The 20,169-nt window shown below is 43.6% G+C and overlaps 1 pseudogene; it reads left to right on the forward strand.

The window, feature by feature from the left end:
- LOC124047356 overlaps positions 1–19,834 on the forward strand; it is a 96,501-nt pseudogene extending 76,667 nt beyond the window's left edge.
- Positions 19,835–20,169: the final 335 nt, after the last annotated feature.

The raw sequence follows: 20,169 nt of genomic DNA on the forward strand, positions 1-20,169 counted from the left end.
TGTCCATCTCCTAAGGTTTCTAGTGCATCATACCTCCAAATGTGAATAATATTCTCCGTCTTTGTTCTATTGCTCCTGTGTAGTGTGTCTTCGAATTTCGATTATATCTACTGTACGACATTAAATCTATTGTGATAGGTGGTTAAGGGTCAGTCCTCTAAACTATCTTTTTCACCTTCTGTAGATATGAGGGCAGACACATTTTCAGTGATGAGAGAGAAAGAAGGTAAGTTTATATCAGAGAAATTCATATTTTTTAGCATGCGGCTCTAGCTTCACTATTCATAATACTGTAGTTCTACAAAGCCCCTTTAACATAGATTATTCGTGAGAGTTTTTTTGAGTCCTTGAGACAAAAGACTTCTCTTGCTCCAAACTCCATCTCAGAGGAGAGACAGGGTGGTACGGGTGTGGAAGAATCAAAAGGCTGGAAATTCACTGCTGAGAATAAATGCTCGCTGTTCCCTGAGGTGATTTGTCTTTGCGCTTCTCTTTCTACAGATGTAAGAGCCCTTTTTTAGTAAAGACCTGAGGTTCATTGGTACCACTTTGATATCCTGCTCGAATTCAATATGTGAAATAGAAGAGCCACTCCGTGACTTGGAGCACATCACAGTCTTTGAAGTCTGATCCAATTTTTGCTGCTCACCATTTGATGTTGAAAGGATGAAATGAGGAAAACGTAGAGTTTTTGCCAGTAACTCTGCTGAGCATATGTAAGATTAAAAAAAGCAAAATCCTTTGGAGGATGTACTTAGAAATGTTAAGCAGATTAATACTTTCCTATAGCTCTTTTATTTAAAGATAAAATTAAATATGAGAGGATGTCTGTGTGTGCTGTTATTTTCACCCTCACAATTAAGTCAGTGTTCTGCTATTTGCAGGAAGGTAGGGGTAACAGAGGGGCCTATGCGATTGCATTAGCATGTGATTAACATTGCAAAACACATTCATGGGTTCTAGTAAATGCATCTGCCAAAACAGTAAATTCAAAATAAATTAATTTGAATCCAGTGACTGAGTAAGAAACAATAATAAGACATGACTATGAACCAATAATAAATAGGCAGTCTGCTTTTTTACTTTACTGTCTCTGTCTGTCTGTCTGTCTGTCTGTCTGTCTGTCTGTCTGTCTGTCTGTCTGTCTGTCTGTCTGTCTGTCTGTCTGTCTGTCTGTCTGTCTGTCTGTCTGTCTGTCTGTCTGTCTGTCTGTCTGTCTGTCTGTCTGTCTGTCTGTCTGTCTGTCTGTCTGTCTGTCTGTCTGTCTGTCTGTCTGTCTGTCTGTCTGTCTGTCTGTCTGTCTGTCTGTCTGTCTGTCTGTCTGTCTGTCTGTCTGTCTGTCTGTCTGTCTGTCTGTCTGTCTGTCTGTCTGTCTGTCTGTCTGTCTGTCTGTCTGTCTGTCTGTCTGTCTGTCTGTCTGTCTCCATTGACAGTATTCTTCAGGCTGTGTTTATGCCTCTTCTTTAAAGGTTTCCTCCGACAACCATAATAGACAAGTGAGAGACGACAGCAGAGACAAAGGGATAGAAGACACAGTAGTGAAGCCTTGCAGGGAGACAGGCAGTCTGCGAGACACACAGTGTAAACAAGGTAAGCCCAAGCACACAGCTGGCGGGTGCAGGTAATTACAAAAGGAGACAGGAGAAATCCTGCTTTAATGGATAAAGTGCCATTTTTAATACAGAACCCCTTTCAACCTTTCATCCCTACCAATCCTTCCTGCCATTTTTCTGTTGACAACAAAGGGATGGTGTATTATGAGTAATCATTTCTGTGGTATTTTAATAACCTGGGTCAGCTCATCATAAACGACGTCTCATCGCGAGGGTTTTAGAAGCACCGAGCACTTCAAAGCCTCATTCTCCCACACGCCGAGCCCTTCACTAAAGATCCCATCAATGTCTCTAATAGACCCACATAGTAATGGTGACAGGAAAAAACACAAACCCTGATTTGTTGAACATATGTTTGGTTTGCTTTTTGCCCAAGGCGCTGAATTCCATTAATTCATGCTGCCTGGGAGGCTGAGTGGGTGGCTGAACAGGGGGTTGCTGATTACGGCCGTCACCCAGCCCACCGCTAGCCTGTCTGGGTAATGGGGGCTCGGCCCTTCATTAATGTTATTAGGAGTCTGAGGTAAGAGACAGAGGTGGAATACCGTTTAGCAGCGCGGCCAGGAGATTATGTGGATTAGACATGATAATATAACACAGACAGTGCTCTCCAGCGGGCGCAGGATTAGTGTCAGCACGCCACAGCAGGTCTGGGTTAGATAGCGGCTAATCCGGTAATGCCAGATACAGGTGACCCCCGCTCTGAAGCATCACTGCCGCCGACGAGAGACTGCTTTTAAGAATTAATGACATGTGATGTGAATATAAAGGGAAGTGCTGGAAGGAGTAGTAGTTCCCTGCTTTATAGCAAAAATAATTAAGCAGTCATGCCATTATGAATTGGGAACAGTGTTTGGGAAAATATTCATTATTAATAGCTAGGTTCATTAATGAAGTTTGAAACTCCCCTCTCCTAAGAGCAGGGGAATAGTTTTTGGGCAAAATGCTAAATGCTGTGATAAAACTTTTTCCTTTTCAATAAGCCATGGGCTTTCCTAATACTTTACTGCAGAGAACACACAGACTTTCAGGTGTCCATTATCCCTTTCCTCCCCCTTTGTGTTCTGAGGTCTGCTTGTGGCTCCAGTTGCTTTCAGGAAACCATATTTGAATACATTGAGGGAGGCCACGGTGGCTCAGAAACCCAGGGCACACTTTGATCCCTGCAGATCTGAGGCCTTTTTTTTATCCTGAGGTTGAGCGAGTGATGGAAGCCTGGCCCTGCCAGATGTTTGGAGACCAGGCTTCTTCCTGTGTCTCATCCTGCTGACGCCCCTGGTGATCGCTTATATTCTGAGGTGAAACTGGAGTGTTTCAGGACACCAACAGAGAAAGTTCAAAATCAGGCCAGGAAATTCAAATCCGCTTTTGCGTTTGGCCAAAACCGCTTTGGCACAACCTGGAACCTCTGCTTGAGTTTGATGGACTCTAAGTCCCTTCTCCAGTAAGTCATTTGACTGAGCCCAGCTCTGCTGTGTGGGCCAGGCCATCCAACCCCCTTTGTGCTTCAAAACAAAGAAAGCAAGACAGGAGGAGATTACCCCCAGTTTAAAAGATGTCTGTTTCAGTGTATGTCTAACACAGGGCTAAGGGACTATCCCCCAGCTTTAGCCAGATAGCCGCAGTGCTGTCTTTGATGGAGGGAAGGAGGGAAGAGAGAATTAAAGCACTCCACAGTCACAGCCCTTTCCTCGCATGTCTGAAGTGTCAACCTTTGATTTGCAACATTTTGTCACCGAGAAAGTTCAGCGAGGCGCAGTCATGTAAACGGAACACTTACAGTACGTAACTTCTCCCTACATGTCTCACCGGCCTGAATATGAATACAATATGAATCATATTTCAAAACGAGTCACGCAGACGAAAGGCTCTGCGAGTAACGTGGCGATATGATCAGAGTGCTGTTTACGCTCCTCAGTGTGGTAAACAGGCTGGTGCCGAGGATCAGTCAGAGGCTGACTTTATGGTTTATGAAAGCTGAGCTACTTATGTTAACAGGCTTTTTGAAGATTATAGTGCTGGTAAACATACATGTCAGGAGTGAGACGGTGATAAAGAGGAGTCGCAACACAGAGACCAATTACCACTGCGTCTGGGAAGACTCTTAACCTGGTCTTTTGAAGAGTAGGGAAGAAAATGGAAAGGAAAAGAGGAAGGCTCAGTACCTTTGAGGTTTCCTATTACTTATTGGTTATGGTCATGTACTTTGAACTATATAGCGTGTACTAGTCAATGTGCATTGATCTGGTTGGCACCCCGAGGTGTCCTGCAACTTTAAGTGATCAATGGGAACCCGGTATTAGGCCATGGTATTACCCAGCTGTGCTAAAACCCACATTCACTGATCCATCCCACTTTCCTACCATTCAACTACCCCATTACCACCAGCTCTTGACACCACTAACCACATGTCCTCTCACTTGCTGTGCAACCACGACGCCCCATTCCCCCAGCCCAGCGCCTACCCTCACCACCACCGCCATATCAACATACATCTGCAAGACAAATGATCCACCCTCTCCGTGTTCCTCAGACAAACGCTCTCCCTCCCTCTCCCTGTCTCTCAGCCTTTTGATTTATCTGTCTGTCTCCACACATCATAGAGACAGAACCGGATGCCTCACACATTTCTTCAGTTTTAGGCAAATTACAGGCACGTAGCCGAGATTTGGAGTGGATAGGAAGGCTCAATTTAACGGAAGGAAGAAAGAACTCCTCCCGTCTGCCACTACCTAGCATAATCCTCTTAATGTCAGTGAGAGTAGTTAACAGGATGTACTTCCAAACTACTCATCACAATTTCTACAGGATAATCTGTTTCAACGTACCTGTAGTATAGCAAGGTGTAAGATTATATTCAAACTTTGTGGCCTGGGTTATTTTGAACGTTTTTTTCGTAATCAGAACTTTTAGGATATCCAGAATGTTGAAAGTTGTTGTCCTTTTAGAAATGGTTATAAGAATGTGTGTTACCCAACACAGTGCATTTCAGTTACTTTGGTTCGTCACTTTGCGGGATGGTTTCTCAATGACTGTGCGACTTCTGTGCAACATGCCAACATGCACTCACTGCTTAACCTGGAGGGCTGCACTGAGACATCATACAGAAGTCTGACAAATGATTGACAAGTGATTTTCCCGGCACATGAATATTTCTTCCGGAGTCAAGCCCCAAATCTCCCGTCGGTGGAAAATGATTGATTTCAGTGTGAAAAATTGGTCGTAAGTAACAACATCCTCTGCCTGCATTAGTGAAAAACAGATGCAGGAACTGCCCTTCGGAGCATAATCTAGAGAACCCTGTGATTTTCCGAGTGTGCCTTTTATAATTCAAAGCACATGGGTTACCATTTAAGTACGATGTCCCAAATGAAGACATTGGTAATAAATTACAGGAGTCCTGGAAAGCTCTGGAACTCCCCTTGAAGTTTGACTAGAGCTAGCTGTCTATTCAGGGACTTTCTGTTAGCAATAAACTGTGTGTGTGCGTGCGTGCGTGTGTGTGTGAGGGGGTTTGCAGGGGAAAGAGAGGGGTCTGGGCTACACATGCCTCATTTAGACATCAAAGGACTCCACTGATGATTTTTCCTTATAATCCATGCCTTTTGCAGATCCGGCTCCCTCCATCTGAATAAACAAAGCCCAAGTGGTTAACTATGGTCTGGGAGAAGTCAGGTGATCCCAACACGTGAATCAGGAAGTAAATCGATACGTCTCCTAATTTATTCAGCTAAAATCCCTTTTAGCAGCTAATTTATTGAGCAGTATTCTGATTTTCAAGGGATTTACAACTGGTATGTAGAGATCAGAACCTCTTTGAAAATTAAAGAAGTTGTCACGTTCTGACCTTTATTTTCCTTTGTTTTGTCTTTATTTAGCATGGTCAGGGTGTGAGTTGGGGTGGGCAGTCTATGTTTTGTGTTTCTGTGTTTAGGTTTCTGTTTCGGCCTAGTATGGTTCTCAATCAGAGGGAGGTGTCGTTAATTGTCTCTGATTGAGAATCATACTTAGGTAGCCTGGGTTTCACTGTTGGTTTGTGGGTGTTTGTTTCCGGGTCTGTCACCACACGGGACTGTTTCGGTTTGGTTTTCGGTCATGGTCACATTTATTGTTTTGTAGTTCTTAATGTTCAGTTTATGTTTTATAATAAACAATATGGACACTTGCCACGCTGCGTTTTGGTCCGATCCCTGCTACACCTCCTCTTCAGACGAAGAGGAGGAAATCTGCCGTTACAGAAGTACCTATCTCTAAATGATTCTCATCCTTTTTATCTGTCGATGCAAGCATGTACAATATGTAAGTATGCTGCAAAGAACAGCAAACTCTGCTGGGGGAAGAAATCTGATAAGGAAAATCAATGTTGTATGAATTGCAACACTTCTGTATTCTCTGTTGACCATTGATCTACCCCACACCAAACATCAGATGGTGCCCACCATCATTTAACAGGCCTGGTGTAAGCCACTCTCTGACCTCTTCCCAGACCTTCCTGGTTCCAAAGTGCTCTCATGCCTGAAGTCCATTTGGCAGCCTCAGTCCCTGTAAGGTATCTGCAGGAACAGCTTTCCTCTGGGACTGGCCTGGATCAAATGGCAGTGATTTTCCAAACGGGAGGCGGAGATGGGAAGCCTGACCCATCCTCTGATCTGCTATATGCTTTAATCACTGCGGGTCAGGCTGGATAAATGGGGATGTTGGAACTGGGAATTTTTGACTCCTGGACACACACAGGGATCCAGGTGTATACAAGTTACAGCTGTTCACTCAGGATGGAGGGTCTAAAGTGAATAGAGAAAGCATCTCAACTCAGACCACGAACATAAATATCCTCCATTCAGGCATCTAATGCTATAATGAATCATTCCTTTGCCATAAACATTCATGATGTCCTTCGTTTCTTTGTTTTAAAGGAAAGGGCAATGTCTTACTGAACAGAACTTGGTTGGAATCTTGATTAGAAAATGAATGTCAACTATCAAGATTGCATGTCAGCTACCAAGCTAACTAGCTATCTAGAGCACAACTACTTTGTTTTTCTTAACATGTTTTGTTCCAGTGATAAACAGTGCATGTGTCACGACTTCCGCCGAAGTCGGTCCCTCTCCTTGTTCGGGCGGCGTTCGGCGGTCGACGTCACCGGCGTTCTAGCCATCGCCGATCCACTTTTCCTTTTCCATTTGTTTTGTCTTTGTCTTACACACCTGGTTTCAATCCCCCAATTACCTGTTCATTATTTAACCCTCTGTTCCCCCATGTTTTTTTGTGAGTAATTGTTTCTATGTCGGAAGGTCCGTTATTGTGGGCTCTGTTTTTGTATTTATTATATGTTGAGTAATATACATTTATTTACTCATATCTTCTGTCCTGCGACTGACTCCTATACACCAGCTACTCGCAGACTTCCTTACAGCATGCTGCTATGTACTGTAGTTGCAATATTCTGCAGTATGATTACATTATGACACTTTGTTCAAGGCCGTCAGGATTCATTATTCTTAATTGAGTGCTTTGATTCGGTTTCAGGGGAATTTAAATGTGCTTATCAAACCCATTTCAAACGTCATTAGCAGAATAATGTCCCCCACACAATTTTTTTGTAAAAACCTTCAGCCGATTGAAGCTTACGTCAATTGGCCATGCTCCCAGCAAGCTTTGTGGTGCCATTGGGAAAAGATGAGCATCAACCAATTGGTGCTTATGTCAATACATTGCATTCAATGGGAAAAGATGAGTGTCGACCAATTGACGCTTATGTCATGCATTGCATTCAATGGGAAAAGATGAGTGTCAACCAATGGAAGCTTATGTCAATAAATTGCATTAAAAATTATGTTAAATAAGCCTTTCACTAACTAATACTCACACTTTACCTTTTTCCCCCTTACTAGCTCTGACTTTGCTGATAGCTACTTTATTGAGGAAAAATGTGTTTACTATGACTGTCATATGTGGTTGTCCCACCTAGCTATCTTAAGATGAATGCACTAACTGTAAGTTACTCTGGATAAGTCTTCTAAATGACTCAAATGCAAATGAGTTACAACCAATTGATGCTTATGTCACTATATTCTAGTCAATGGGAAAAGATGAAAAGGTGAGACAGAAATACAGACCTCTCTCTCTGTCTTTCTCTCTACCTCCTCTTCTCTCTCCCCCCCCTTCTTTCACCCTTTCCCCCTCTCGTCCCCTCTCTCTTTCTCCCTCCTATCTCCTTCCTCTCTCTATCGCTCTCCCTCTCTCCCCTCCTTCACCTTCTCTCTCCCCTCCTTCACCTTGTCTCTCTCCCTCCCCCCTGGATTCACTCGCTCTCACTCTCTCCCCTCCTTCACCTTCTCTCTCCCCCTCCCTCCCACCATCTCCCCTTATCTCCCTCCCCCTCCATTCACTCGCCCTCCTTCTTCCCCTCCTCCTCCCTCCTCTCATCTCTCTCAATTCAATTAAAGGGCTTTATTGGCATTGGAAACAAATGTTAACATTGACAAAGCAAGTGAGATAGATAATAAACAAAAGTGAAATAAACAATAAAAATGAACAGTAAACTTTACACTCACAGAAGTTCCAAAAGAATAAAGACATTTCAAATGTCATATTATGTCTATATACACTGTTGTATATACAGCTCTGTATGTGTGTTGACTCTTTACCCAACCTACCCTCTCTCCTTCACCCTGTCCCTTTCTCTCTTCCCTCCCTCTCCCCTCCCTCTCTCCCTCTCTCCCCCCTCCCCCTCCATTCTCTCCCTCCTTCTTTGCCTCCCCTCCGCCTTTTCTCATCTTCTTCTCCCTCCTCTCTCTCCCTCCTCTCCAACCTCCACAGACAGGACATTGACGCCGAAAGACAGGCAGGCAGGCAGATGAAGGCAGACACACAGACAGTTTCTAGAACTGCAAGACCATTGTGTCCAATTGAGGTAAAAATGCTTTTGGATTGATTGACTTCCAATTTCATATGCCGGGACATGACGGTTCCCCAGTCACAAGTATATATCATTTGGGAAGATTCAACCTTTTTAAGCCTTCAAAACAGCCCCTATGACTCCCAATTAAGTCACTTACTATAATTGTAGGAAGTAGAAATGAAATGTATGGCCTCCTGGGGACACTCTTTAACAATGCCCTGAGCTTCAAGTCTTTACGTTAAGAATGGACCGTTCTACAGAGGATGGAAGACAGTGTTTTTGTGTAACTGCAGGGAGAGAATGAAGCCCCATGTTGAGGATGAATTAACCCATTTCATGTTGCCACAGTAAGCGGAATCTCAACACAGGGCATCCCTATAAGGCCACGATGAGTTGTGTGGAAGCGCGGTTAGCTGGCTCAATTACAGCCCACGGGTGGGTAATGGTTATGTGAGGGCTATAGGTAATGCTTTTCTATGGAAGAAAGGCCTTGTTCTCTGTGGGACCAAGTTTTCAATGAGAAGAGTTCATTTCACATGGTCAGGTTGTAGGCTTACGTTCATCGGGAGCATCTGTTGATCTCTCCCATACCTGAATTTTGTTTCCATTCTGCCAATGTCACTCAAAAGCTGTTCACTCCTTTACCGTCGGGCAGACTGTATTTGATCATGAGGTCTGATACCAACTTCAAGTCATGTCTACCTTTCTGTAATGTAGTGGGGGGTGGGGCGAATGAATTAGGGTTATTTCTAGGATTGAGGCCCTTTAAAATATATATATATTTCACCTTTATTTAACCAGGTAGGCTAGTTGAGAACAAGTTCCCATTTACAACTGCGACCTGGCCAAGATAAAGCAAAGCAGTTTGACACCTACAACAACACAGAGTTACACATGGAATAAACAAACATACAGTCAATAATACAGTCGGAAAAAAATGATATATACAGTGTGTGCAAATGAGGTGAAGTAAGGCAATAAAATAGGCAATAGTGGCAAGGTAATACGATATAGCAATTAAACACTGGAGTGATAGATGTGTGGAAGATTAATGCGCAAGTAGAGATACTGGGGTGCAAAGGAGCAAAATACATAAATAAATACAGTATGGGGATGTGGTAGTCGGATGGGCTATTTACAGATGGGCTATGTACAGGTTCAATGATCTGTGAGGTGCTCTGACAGCTGGTGCTTAAAGTCAGTGAGGGGGATATGAGTCTTCAGCTTCAGCAATATTTGCAGTTCGTTCCAGTCATTGGCAGCAGAGAACTGGAAGGAAAGGCGGCCAAAGTAGAAATTGGCTTTGGGGGTGACCAGTGAAATATGCCTGCTGGAGCGCGTGCTGTGGGGGTGCTGCTATGGTGAACAGTGAATTGAGATAAGGCGGGGTTTTACCTAGCAAAGACTTGTAGATGACATGGAACAAATGGATTTGGCGATGAATATGAAGCGAGGGCCAGTCAACAAGAGCGTACAGGTCGCAGTATAATATAATAAATAATAATATATGCCATTTAGCAGACGCTTTTATCCAAAGCGACTTACAGTCATGTGTGCATACATTCTACGTATGGGTGGTCCCGGGGATCGAACCCACTACCCTGGCGTTACAAGCGCCATGCTCTACCAACTGAGCTACACAGGACCACGGATGGGTAGTATATGGGGCTTTGGTGACAAAACGGATGGTGTTAGACTTCATCTAATTTGTTAAGTATAGTATAGTATAGTGTTGGAGGCTATTTTGTAAATGACATCGCTGAAGTCGAGGATCGTTAGGATAGTCAGTTTTACGAGGGTACCTTTGGTAGCATGAGTGGAGGATGCTTTGTTGCGAAATAGGAAGCCGATTCTAGATTTAATTTTGGATTGGAGATGCCTAATGTGGGTCTGGAAGGAGAGTTTACAGTTTAACCAGACACCTAGGTATTTGTAGTTGTCCACATATTCTAGGTCAGAACAGTCCAGAGTAGTGATGCTGGACGGTCGGGCAGGTGCGGGCAGTGATCGGTTGAAGAGCATGCATTTAGTTTTACTTGCATTTAAGAGTAGTTGGAGGCCATGGAATGAGTGTTGTATGGCATTGAAGCTCGTCTGGAGGTTAGTTAACAGTGTCCAAAGAAGGGCCAGAAGTATACAGAATGGTGTCGTCTTCATAGAATCACCAGCAGCAAGACCGACTTCATTGATGTATACAGAGAAGAGAGTCAGCCCGAGAATTGAACCCTGTGGCACCCCCATAGAGACTGCCTGAGGTCCGGACAACAGGCCCTCCGATTTGACACACTGAACTCTATCAGAGAAGTAGTTGGTGAACCAGGCGATGCAGTCATTTGAGAAACCAAGGCTGTTGAGTCTGCCGATAAGAATGTGGTGATTGACAGAGTCGAAAGCCTTGGCCAGGTCGATGAATACGGCTGCACAGGACCTTGAGCGTGGCTAAGGTGCACCCATGACCAGCTCGGAAGCCAGATTGCATAGCGGAGAAGGTACGGTGGGATTTGATATGGTCAGTGATCTGTTTGTTAACTTGGCTAAGACTGTTTGTTAACTTTCTAAGACCTTAGAAAGGCAGGGTTGGATAGATACAGTGGGGCAAAAAAAGTATTTAGTCAGCCACCAATTGTGCAAGTTCTCCCACTTAAAAAGATTAGAGAGGCCTGTAATTTTCATCATAGGTACACTTCAACTATGACAGACAAAATGAGGGGAAAAATCACATTGTAGGATTTTTTATGAATTTATTTGCAAATTATGGTGGAAAATAAGTATTTAAGAGATCTTGGGTATCCATGAGGGTGCCCGTGTTTACGGATTTGGGGTTGTATCTGGTAGGTTCATTGATCATTTGCGTGAGATTGAGGCCATCAAGCTTAGATTGTAGGATGGCCGGGGTGTTAAGCATGTCCCAGTTTAGGTCACCTAGCAGCATGAGCTCTGAAGATAGCTGGAGAGCAATCAATTCACATATGGTGTCCAGGGCCCTAACTATAAAGGGGTCTACAGCAAACAAAGCTGACGGTGCATAGCACAATGTCAATTTTTGTCGCAAAAGCGGCAGCTCCTTGTGGTGCGCTCCGACATTCAACGTACTCCCGTGCCACTTGAACATTTGAATGTGCCATATCATCCCTTTTGTAGCCATGGAGGCAGTGTTGTGTAGGTAATGAAGCTTGATTGGTTCCTTGATCGGATCTATAAACTATAGGCTAGGCATCAAAGTAGACTATTTTGCATTAATAAGCTAATATAATCTCATTGAAAATAAACCAAACAACATTGTAGCCTTATTAGAATCTCCCCAAAATGTATTTTGTTTTAAAGTAATAACTAATGATTCTGGGCTACTGATGAAAACAGCTGCGAGATGTGTGCTTTTTCTCTACAACCAAAACATGATGACATTCTATTTTTAGCTGATATGGGAGTGAATACATTCAAGCAGCATATAAAATAAAATAAATGTTTATCTGTCAAATGCTTCGTAAACAACAGGTGTGGACTAACAGTGAAATGCTTACTTACAGGCCCTTCCGAACAATGCCTGAGAGAAAGAAAATAGAGAAATATTAGAAAAGTAAAGCACGTAATAATAAAAGTATAGCTCCACGTCCTCCTGAGTGGCGCAGCGGTCTAAGGCACTGCATCGCAGTGTTGAGGCGTCACTACAGCCTGGGATTTTATTGGCCTGAGTTTGGCTGAGGGGACTTTATTTGGCCTGAGTTTGATTGGCCTGAGTTTGGCTGAGGGGACTTTATTTGGCTCATTGTGCTCTTGTGTCGGGTCGGGCACCTGCAGGCTGACTTCAGTCGTCAGTTGAACGGTGTTTCCTCCGACACATTGGTGCAGCTGGTTTCCGGGTTAAGCGAGCGGGTGTTAAGAAGCGCAGTTTTGCGGGTCATGTTTCGGATGGACGCATGACTCAACATTCGCTTATCCCGAGCCACTGAAAAGTTGCAACAATGAGACAAGATTGTAATTATGAAATTGGGGTAAAAAAAAATGTAAAGAAATAAAAGTATAGATACACAATGCATAAGGATAACTTGGCTATATGCAAGAGGTACTATTTACGAAGTTGATGTGCAAGGGTACGAGGTAATTAAGGTTGATATGTACATATAACTAGGAATAAAGAGACAAGGCAAAAAGATGGATAATAAACAGTAGCAGAAACATATTTGATGAGTCAACAGAGTTAGTGCGAAGAGGGTCAATGCAGACAGTCCGGGTAGTTATGGTTAACTTTTTAGTAGTCTTATGGCTTGGGGGTAGAAGTTGTTCAGGGTCCTCTTGGTTCCAGACTTGGTGCATCGGTACCCCTTTCCATGTGGTAGCAGAGAGAACAGTCTATAACTTGGGCAGCTGGAGTCTGACAATTTTTCGTGTCTTCCTCTGACAATGCCTGGTGTATAGAGGTCCTGGATGGCAGGGAACTCGACCCCAGTGATGTGTCGGGCCGTACTCACTTGCCTCTGTATTGCCTTGTGTATGAATACGAAGCGGTGAAGCAACCAGTCAAGATGCTCTCAATTGTGCAGCTGTATAACTTTTTGAAGATCTGAGAGCCCAAATCTTTTCAGCCTCCTGGGGGGGAAGAGAAGCGTTGTCTTACCCTTTTCACGACTGTGTTGTTGTGTGGACCATGATAGATCCTTAGTGATGTGGACACTAAGGTACTTAACACTTCTTGCGACTAGCAATCCCGTATCCGGGAGCGTAATCATAGCCTCAAGCACATTACCATAACGCAACTTTTCCTATTCATGAAAATCACAAATGAAATTAAATAAATATATTCAAACACAAGCTTAGCCTTTTGTTAACAACACTGTCATCTCAGATTTTCAAAATATGCGTTACAGCCAACGCTAGACAAGCAAATGTTCCTTTTTTCCAAAAATATTATTTTTGTAGGCAAAAAAGCTCCCGTTTCTTCACCATGCTTGGCTGAGAAATCGACCGAAAAATACTTCAACTATAACGCCAAACTTTTTTCAAAATTTGCTCCATAATATCGACAGAAACACAGCAAACGTTGTTTAGGATCCATCCTCAAGGTGTTTTTAACATATGTATTCGATAATATATCCATCGAGGCAGTTGGCTTCTCATAAGAAACGATTGGAAAAATGGCTACCTCAGTATTTTACGCAATATTTTCTCAGGGAGACACCATGTGACCACATGCCATATATGGTCCCTTACAGCCATTCTCCAATGGAAATGCCTAAAAAGACGTCACAATGCTGTAGACACCTTGGGTAATGTGTGGAAAACGTAAGCTCATTCGTAGCTCATTCACTGCCATATAAGGAGTCATTGGCATGAGGCAGTTTTTAAAAATGCGGCACTTCCTGATTGGATTTTTATCTGGGTTTCGCTTGTAATATCAGTTCTGTGGCACTCACAGACAATATATTTGCAGTTACGTCAGAGTTTCTTCTTTGCAAAGCTGTCAATTAAATGCATAGTCGAGCATCTTTTCATGACAAAATATCTTGTTTAATACGGGAATGTTTTTCATCCAAAAATTCAAATAGCGCCCCTTATATCGATGAGGTTAAAGCTTGACCTGCAGTTACTCCCCAGTACACTCTCTCTCTCTCCCCTCTCCCTCTCTGTGTGATTGGGTGGTTGGTGACAGGTGTGCTGGAGTCAAAGCAGATCCCTACCAGCTGCAACTTGTTCCATAATCAAGACCTCTACAAATACTCAGTTCTTCCACTCTGCCAGATCGTAATTTCTGCTAATTTACCGCTCTGTCTCTGTCTCCCATTCGACATCTCACCACCTGTTCTGGATTTAGCTCACCACCACTACCTTGGATTCCCCTCCAGACCTGTTTACCTGGTTCTACCCAGTTCACTCCAACCACAGTCTCCACATCTGGTTTTCTACTCATCGGATCTTCCCCTGATCTGTGTTACAATAAATCTCTTGGTTCATTCATAGCTCCGCCTAACAGTTTCCAATGGTCCACGATCAGCTCCTTTGTCTTGCTGACGTTGCAGAAGAGGTTTTTGACCTGGCACCACACTGCCAGGTCTCTGACCTCCTCCCTATAGGCTGTCCCATCGTCATTGGTGATCTACCACTGTCGTGTCGTCTGCAAACTTAATGATAGTGTTTGAGGTGTGTGGCCATGCAATCGTGAATGAACAGGGAGTAAAGAAGGGGACAAAACACAAACCCCTGAGGGGTCCCCGTGTTGAGGATCAGCATAGGGGATATGTTGTTGCCTACCTTCACCACCTGGGTGCGTCCTGTCAGGAAGTCCAGAATCCAGTTGCAGAGGGAGGTGTTCAGTCCCAGGGTCCTTAGATTAGTGATGAGCTTGGATGGCACTATGGTGTTGAACACTGAGCTGTAGTAAATGAACAGTATTCTCACATATGTGTTATTTTTGTCCAAGTGGTAAAGGGCAGTGTGGAGCGCAATTGAGATTGTGTCATCTGTGGATCTGGTAGGACGGTATGCAAATTGAAGTGGTGTCTGTCCAGGGTGTCTGTGATGAATGGTGTCAATGTGAGCCATGACCAGCTTTTCAAAGAATTTCATGTCTACAGATGTGAGTGCTATGGGGAAATAATGAAGTCATTTAGACAGGTTACCTTGGTGTTTTTGGGCACAGGGACTATGGTGGTCAGCATGAAACATGTACTGTGGTATTACAGACTGGGCCAGGGAGAGATTGAAAATGTCAGTGGACACTTTCCAGCTGGTCAGTGCAGCTGAAAAGGGAACAGAGGGAACACCCCCCCCTATCCACATTGATGGAACAGTAGTGGAGAGGGTAGCAAGTTTTAAGTTCCTCGGCATACACATCACAGACAAACTGAATTGGTCCACTCACACTGACAGCGTCGTGAAGAAGGCGCAGCAGCGCCTCTTCAACCTCAGGAGGCTGAAGAAATTCGGCTTGTCACCAAAAGCACTCGCAAACTTCTACAGATGCACAATCGAGAGCATCCTGGCGGGCTGTATCACCGCCTGGTACGGCAACTGCTCCGCCCTCAACCGTAAGGCTCTCCAGAGGTTAGTGAGGTCTGCACAACGCATCACGGGGGGCAAACTACCTGCCCTCCAGGACACCTACACCACCCGATGTTACAGGAAGGCCATAAAGATCATCAAGGACATCAACCACCCGAGCCACTGTCTGGTAGGCTCGCGTCACTGGTCAGCTCGCGACTGGGTTTCCCTTTGTAATCCGGGATAGTTTACAAGTCCTGCCACATCAGATAAGCGTCAGAGCCAGTGTAGTAGGATTCAATCTTAGTCCGGTATTGTCGCTTTGCCTGTTTGATGGTTTGTCGAAGAGCGTAGAGGGATTTGTTATAAGTGTCCGGGTTAGTGCCCCGCTTCTTGAAAGCGACAGCTATAGCCTTTAGCTCAGTGCAGATGTTGCCTGTAATCCATGGCTTCTGATTGGAATATGTACGTACGGCCACTGTGGGGATGACTTCATTGATGCACTTGTTAATGAAGCCAGTTACTGATGTGGTTAACCTCTCAATGCCATCGGATGAATCCCACAATATATTCCAGTATTTGCTATCGAAACAGTCCTGTAGCTTAGCATTTGCTTCATCGGACCACTTCTGTGTTGAGCCTGTTACTGATACTTCCTGTTTGTCAAACTGGGAGTACACCGGCAAGTATAAGAATATTTGCCAGGGCGTATTATTTCATTATAAATCTGATTATTTCACAAAGCGATGTGGGAATGCTTAAAGGCTAGCTAGCTGGCAGTATTTAGCCAACTTGCTAACAAGGGAAGACAAGACAAGAGACTCTTCTTTTGGTTTCCCAACAAATGATAAGACAGCAAGAAAACCCAATAATCCACCCCAAAAGTTATTTTGTTTACAAGTAATAACTTGTGATTACAGGCTATTGAGAAATGGTAGAACCTGCTGTAGCCAACTAGCTAGTCATGTGCTTTTTTTCTCCGTGACCAAAACATGACGTTCTGTTTTTAGATGATATGGGAATGAATACACAAGCAGCATATCAACCTGGGATAATGTTTTAGGCTACACCAATAAATATACAAATATTTGGCAGGCATATTTTTGCATTATAAATCTGATTATTTCACATGGAGATGTCAGAAACTAAAAAGGCTAGCTAACTTACTATCCTTTTAGCAAGGCTAAAGCCAGATAGCCAGGCTGCCAGCGAGCTACTACTAGCAAGGGCAGGCGACTCTTCCTTGTTTTCACAAAATGAAAAGACTAAATGAAAAGACTTTGTTATGAATGGGATTGGGACCGGTAAGTTGTTGTTACCCAAAAACTACTCCAAAAATCCCTCTGCACGTGCGCACGTAGAGCAACAGAGTGGAGCTTGTAGTAACCTTAACCCTATAACTCTAGCTTCATGTCAACATCCCGGCTCAACCCTAAACCTAGCCTCAAAACTAACCCTAGCTTCATATCCACTTCCGGCTCAACCCTAACGCTAACCCTAAATCTAGCTTCATGTGTACGTCCCAGCTAAACCCTAAACCTCAGCCCCACCCTCCGCTGGGTTTGAAGAAAATGGATACATCTGGTTTTCAGGGATACAGTATCTTCAACCTAGTTTCCTTTTCCCCCGGATGTGTGTGTTGGATGTGGGGACGCCTGCTAGGGTTAGGTTTAACTAACATATCTTCATATCCACTCCGGGCTCAACCCTTACGCTAATCCTAACCATAACCCAGATTAATGTCCACATCCCGGCTCAAACTTAAACCTAGCCCCAATCCTAATCCTTAGTTTACATCAAACTTAAACCTAGCCCCAATCCTAATCCAATATATAATAATATAATATAATAATATAGCCATTTACATCAAACCTTAACCCTATCTTCATATCCACTACCCGGGCTCAACCATGCTCTACCAACTGAGCTACACTACACCTATACACCTATAACCATAAGATTAATGTCCACATCCCGGCTCAACCTTAAACCGAGCCCCAATCCTAACCCTCGCTTCACCTCTACATCTCGGCTCAACCCTAGACATAACCCTAACTTCTGTCCACTAACCCTAAAAATAACCCTCATTAACATTTAATTAACCCCACCTCCCACTATATTGCAGAATGGTAGGCCTCACTTGAAGCCTGACCTAGAGTTAATGTGCTTTTGAGTAACATCGGTAGAACGGTTGGGCTAGAAACAAAATTTGGGTATGGGATCGTTCAACAGATGCACCCAATGAAAGCAAGCCTACACCTGACCATGTGAAATTAATTGAAACTTGGTCCCACAGAGAACAAGGCCTTTCTTCCATAGAAAAGCATTACCTATAGCCCTCACATAACCATGACGCATCTGTGGGCTGCAATTGAGCTAGCTAACCGCGCTTCCACACAACCCATCATGTGCTAATAGGGATGCCCTGAGTTGAGGTTCAGTTTATTATGGAAATTACTTAATTAATCCTCACCATGGTTCCTCATTCTCTCCCAAATTCTTACGTAAAGAGTGTCCCCATGAGGCCGTACATTGTATTTCAGCTTCCTGTGATTACAGTAAGTGACTTAATTGGGGGTCATGTGGGCAGTTTCGAAGAGTTATAAATGTTGAATCTTCCCAAAGTGTACATATTTGTGACCCAGGGTCCATCATGACCCGGCATATGAAATTGGAAGTCAACCGATCCAAAAGCAGTTTTTTCCTCCATTGGACACAATGGTGTTGCAGTTCTAGAAGCTAAGAGGCTTGTGAGAATTCATTCTGAAGAGAATATTGGTTGAAAAAAATGTATTTACTTGAAACTGTCAGTCTGTCTGTCGAGAGGCTGGGGGGTTTATGTGAGTCACATCTTTTCCCATTGAATGCAATGTTTTGACATAAACATCAACCCTTTGACACGTCTTTTCCCATTGAGTGCCATGTATTGACATAAACCTCAATTTGTAAACACTCATCTTCTCCCATTGAACGCAATGTATTGTATTGACATACCCTTTGACACATCCTTTCTCATTGAATACAATAGAATACATTGTGTGCTCTGACACTGGGACAAGAAATCTTTCTGACTGCTCCTGATAAAATAAAAGGCCCACGTTAGAAGTGCGGACGAATGACAGCATCTCTCTCCATGGGCCTTTTCGAAGTTCTGTGAATTTAGTAAACCTACGCTGGTTTGAATAACATCAAGAAAGCAGAATGAGGGGAGGAGAAAACTCTTGAGCTTTGATGTATAGGATTGAGATGTGATGAGGTCTGTTCAAAGTGAGTACAAAGTAGTGTTAAGCTGCAAAAAAAAAAAGTAAATGCAGCTTAAATCAAGGTTGGGAAGCTGAAGTAACAGGAGATGATGAAGGAATGTCCTGTCTCAACCAAAACGAAGGCTAGAAGATGAAACGCTGTCTGGCATAAAAAATAGATGCTTCGTTGTAAAGGTGTCTTGAGTTTTAAAATGCATTTTTGTAACTGCTACATCGTGAAAACGTGGAGGTAAAGTCTTAGGGAAGATCTACTGTGATCGAAATGGTCTCATGTTTGATTAATCAGGTGATCATGTAAGCGCCTGCTCATTATCCATTGCAAAAACCTACCGTGTTGTATCCCCATCTATTGTGTTTATGAATAGTGAATAGTTACAACCATGTGGCTTTGAACATGAAGAGAAAACAACATGAAATTGGCAATGCTACAGACGTCTGCTCTCAGAAGTGGATCTGAGTTTGAGTCATTGATCTGCTGGTGCCGTATTGCCACAGTTAGCGCTGAGGGATCGGCTTTCCTCTTGGGTCCCATAGAGGGGAATAAACCCCATTGACATAACTGTGGGAATATTTGCTTTTCACCCTGTCCCTTACAGCTTTTAATGCCTTCATGGTTTTTCTGTGAGGTTTTATTACCTCATTGTGTTTTTTAAAACCTTTACTTAACTAGGAAAGTCAGTTAAGAACAAAATCTTATTTTCAATGACGGCCTAGGACCAGTGGATTAACTGCCTTGTTCAGGGGCAGAATGACAGATTTTTACCTTGTCAGCTCAGGGATTCAATCTTGCAACATTTCGGTTACTAGTCCAACTCTCTAACCGCTAGGCTACCTGCCACCCAGTGCAATTTGAATGCATCTCATTGTGTAGTGGTTGTCCATTGGGGCTGTTACAGCACTGCGTATCAGTGTGGAATTTTGTTTTGGTTGTCGTTGTTGTTGTTGTTGTTGTAAGAGGATCCCACTGGGTGCCATGTCTCTGTGCTGTGTCTGAGTGATTTGTCTCTGTTGCAGGTCCAGTGCTCAAGCTGCAGCAGCGAACTCCTCGCCGGCGGGGCCAGCAAACTGCTGAACAGCCCTGAAGACAGTCTCTATTACCAGCTAAATGTGAGTTCAAAGTGGTGATAAAGCCCTTTGTCTGACTTTGGTTCCAGATGATAATACAATTAAATCTACCTGTGCCAGACCCTCGAGCCCCACCCCCACGCTTCTCTGCCTCTTGTCTTGAACATGTGCTCATGCTCTTTATCTGTTGCTTTCATGTCAGGATGTCTGCCTTCACGGTGAATAATTGATGTGGTTTATCAAAGCTGAGCAAGATGGATGCTTCATCAGGCTCACTTGAGCCCTTTGATACAAAAAAAAAAATATGCTGTGACTTCTGATACTATCAGCATCTGCTCTCATTCAACACAAA

This window comes from Oncorhynchus gorbuscha, linkage group LG01 (genome assembly GCF_021184085.1).
Source record: "Oncorhynchus gorbuscha isolate QuinsamMale2020 ecotype Even-year linkage group LG01, OgorEven_v1.0, whole genome shotgun sequence".
Lineage (NCBI taxonomy): Eukaryota > Metazoa > Chordata > Actinopteri > Salmoniformes > Salmonidae > Oncorhynchus > Oncorhynchus gorbuscha.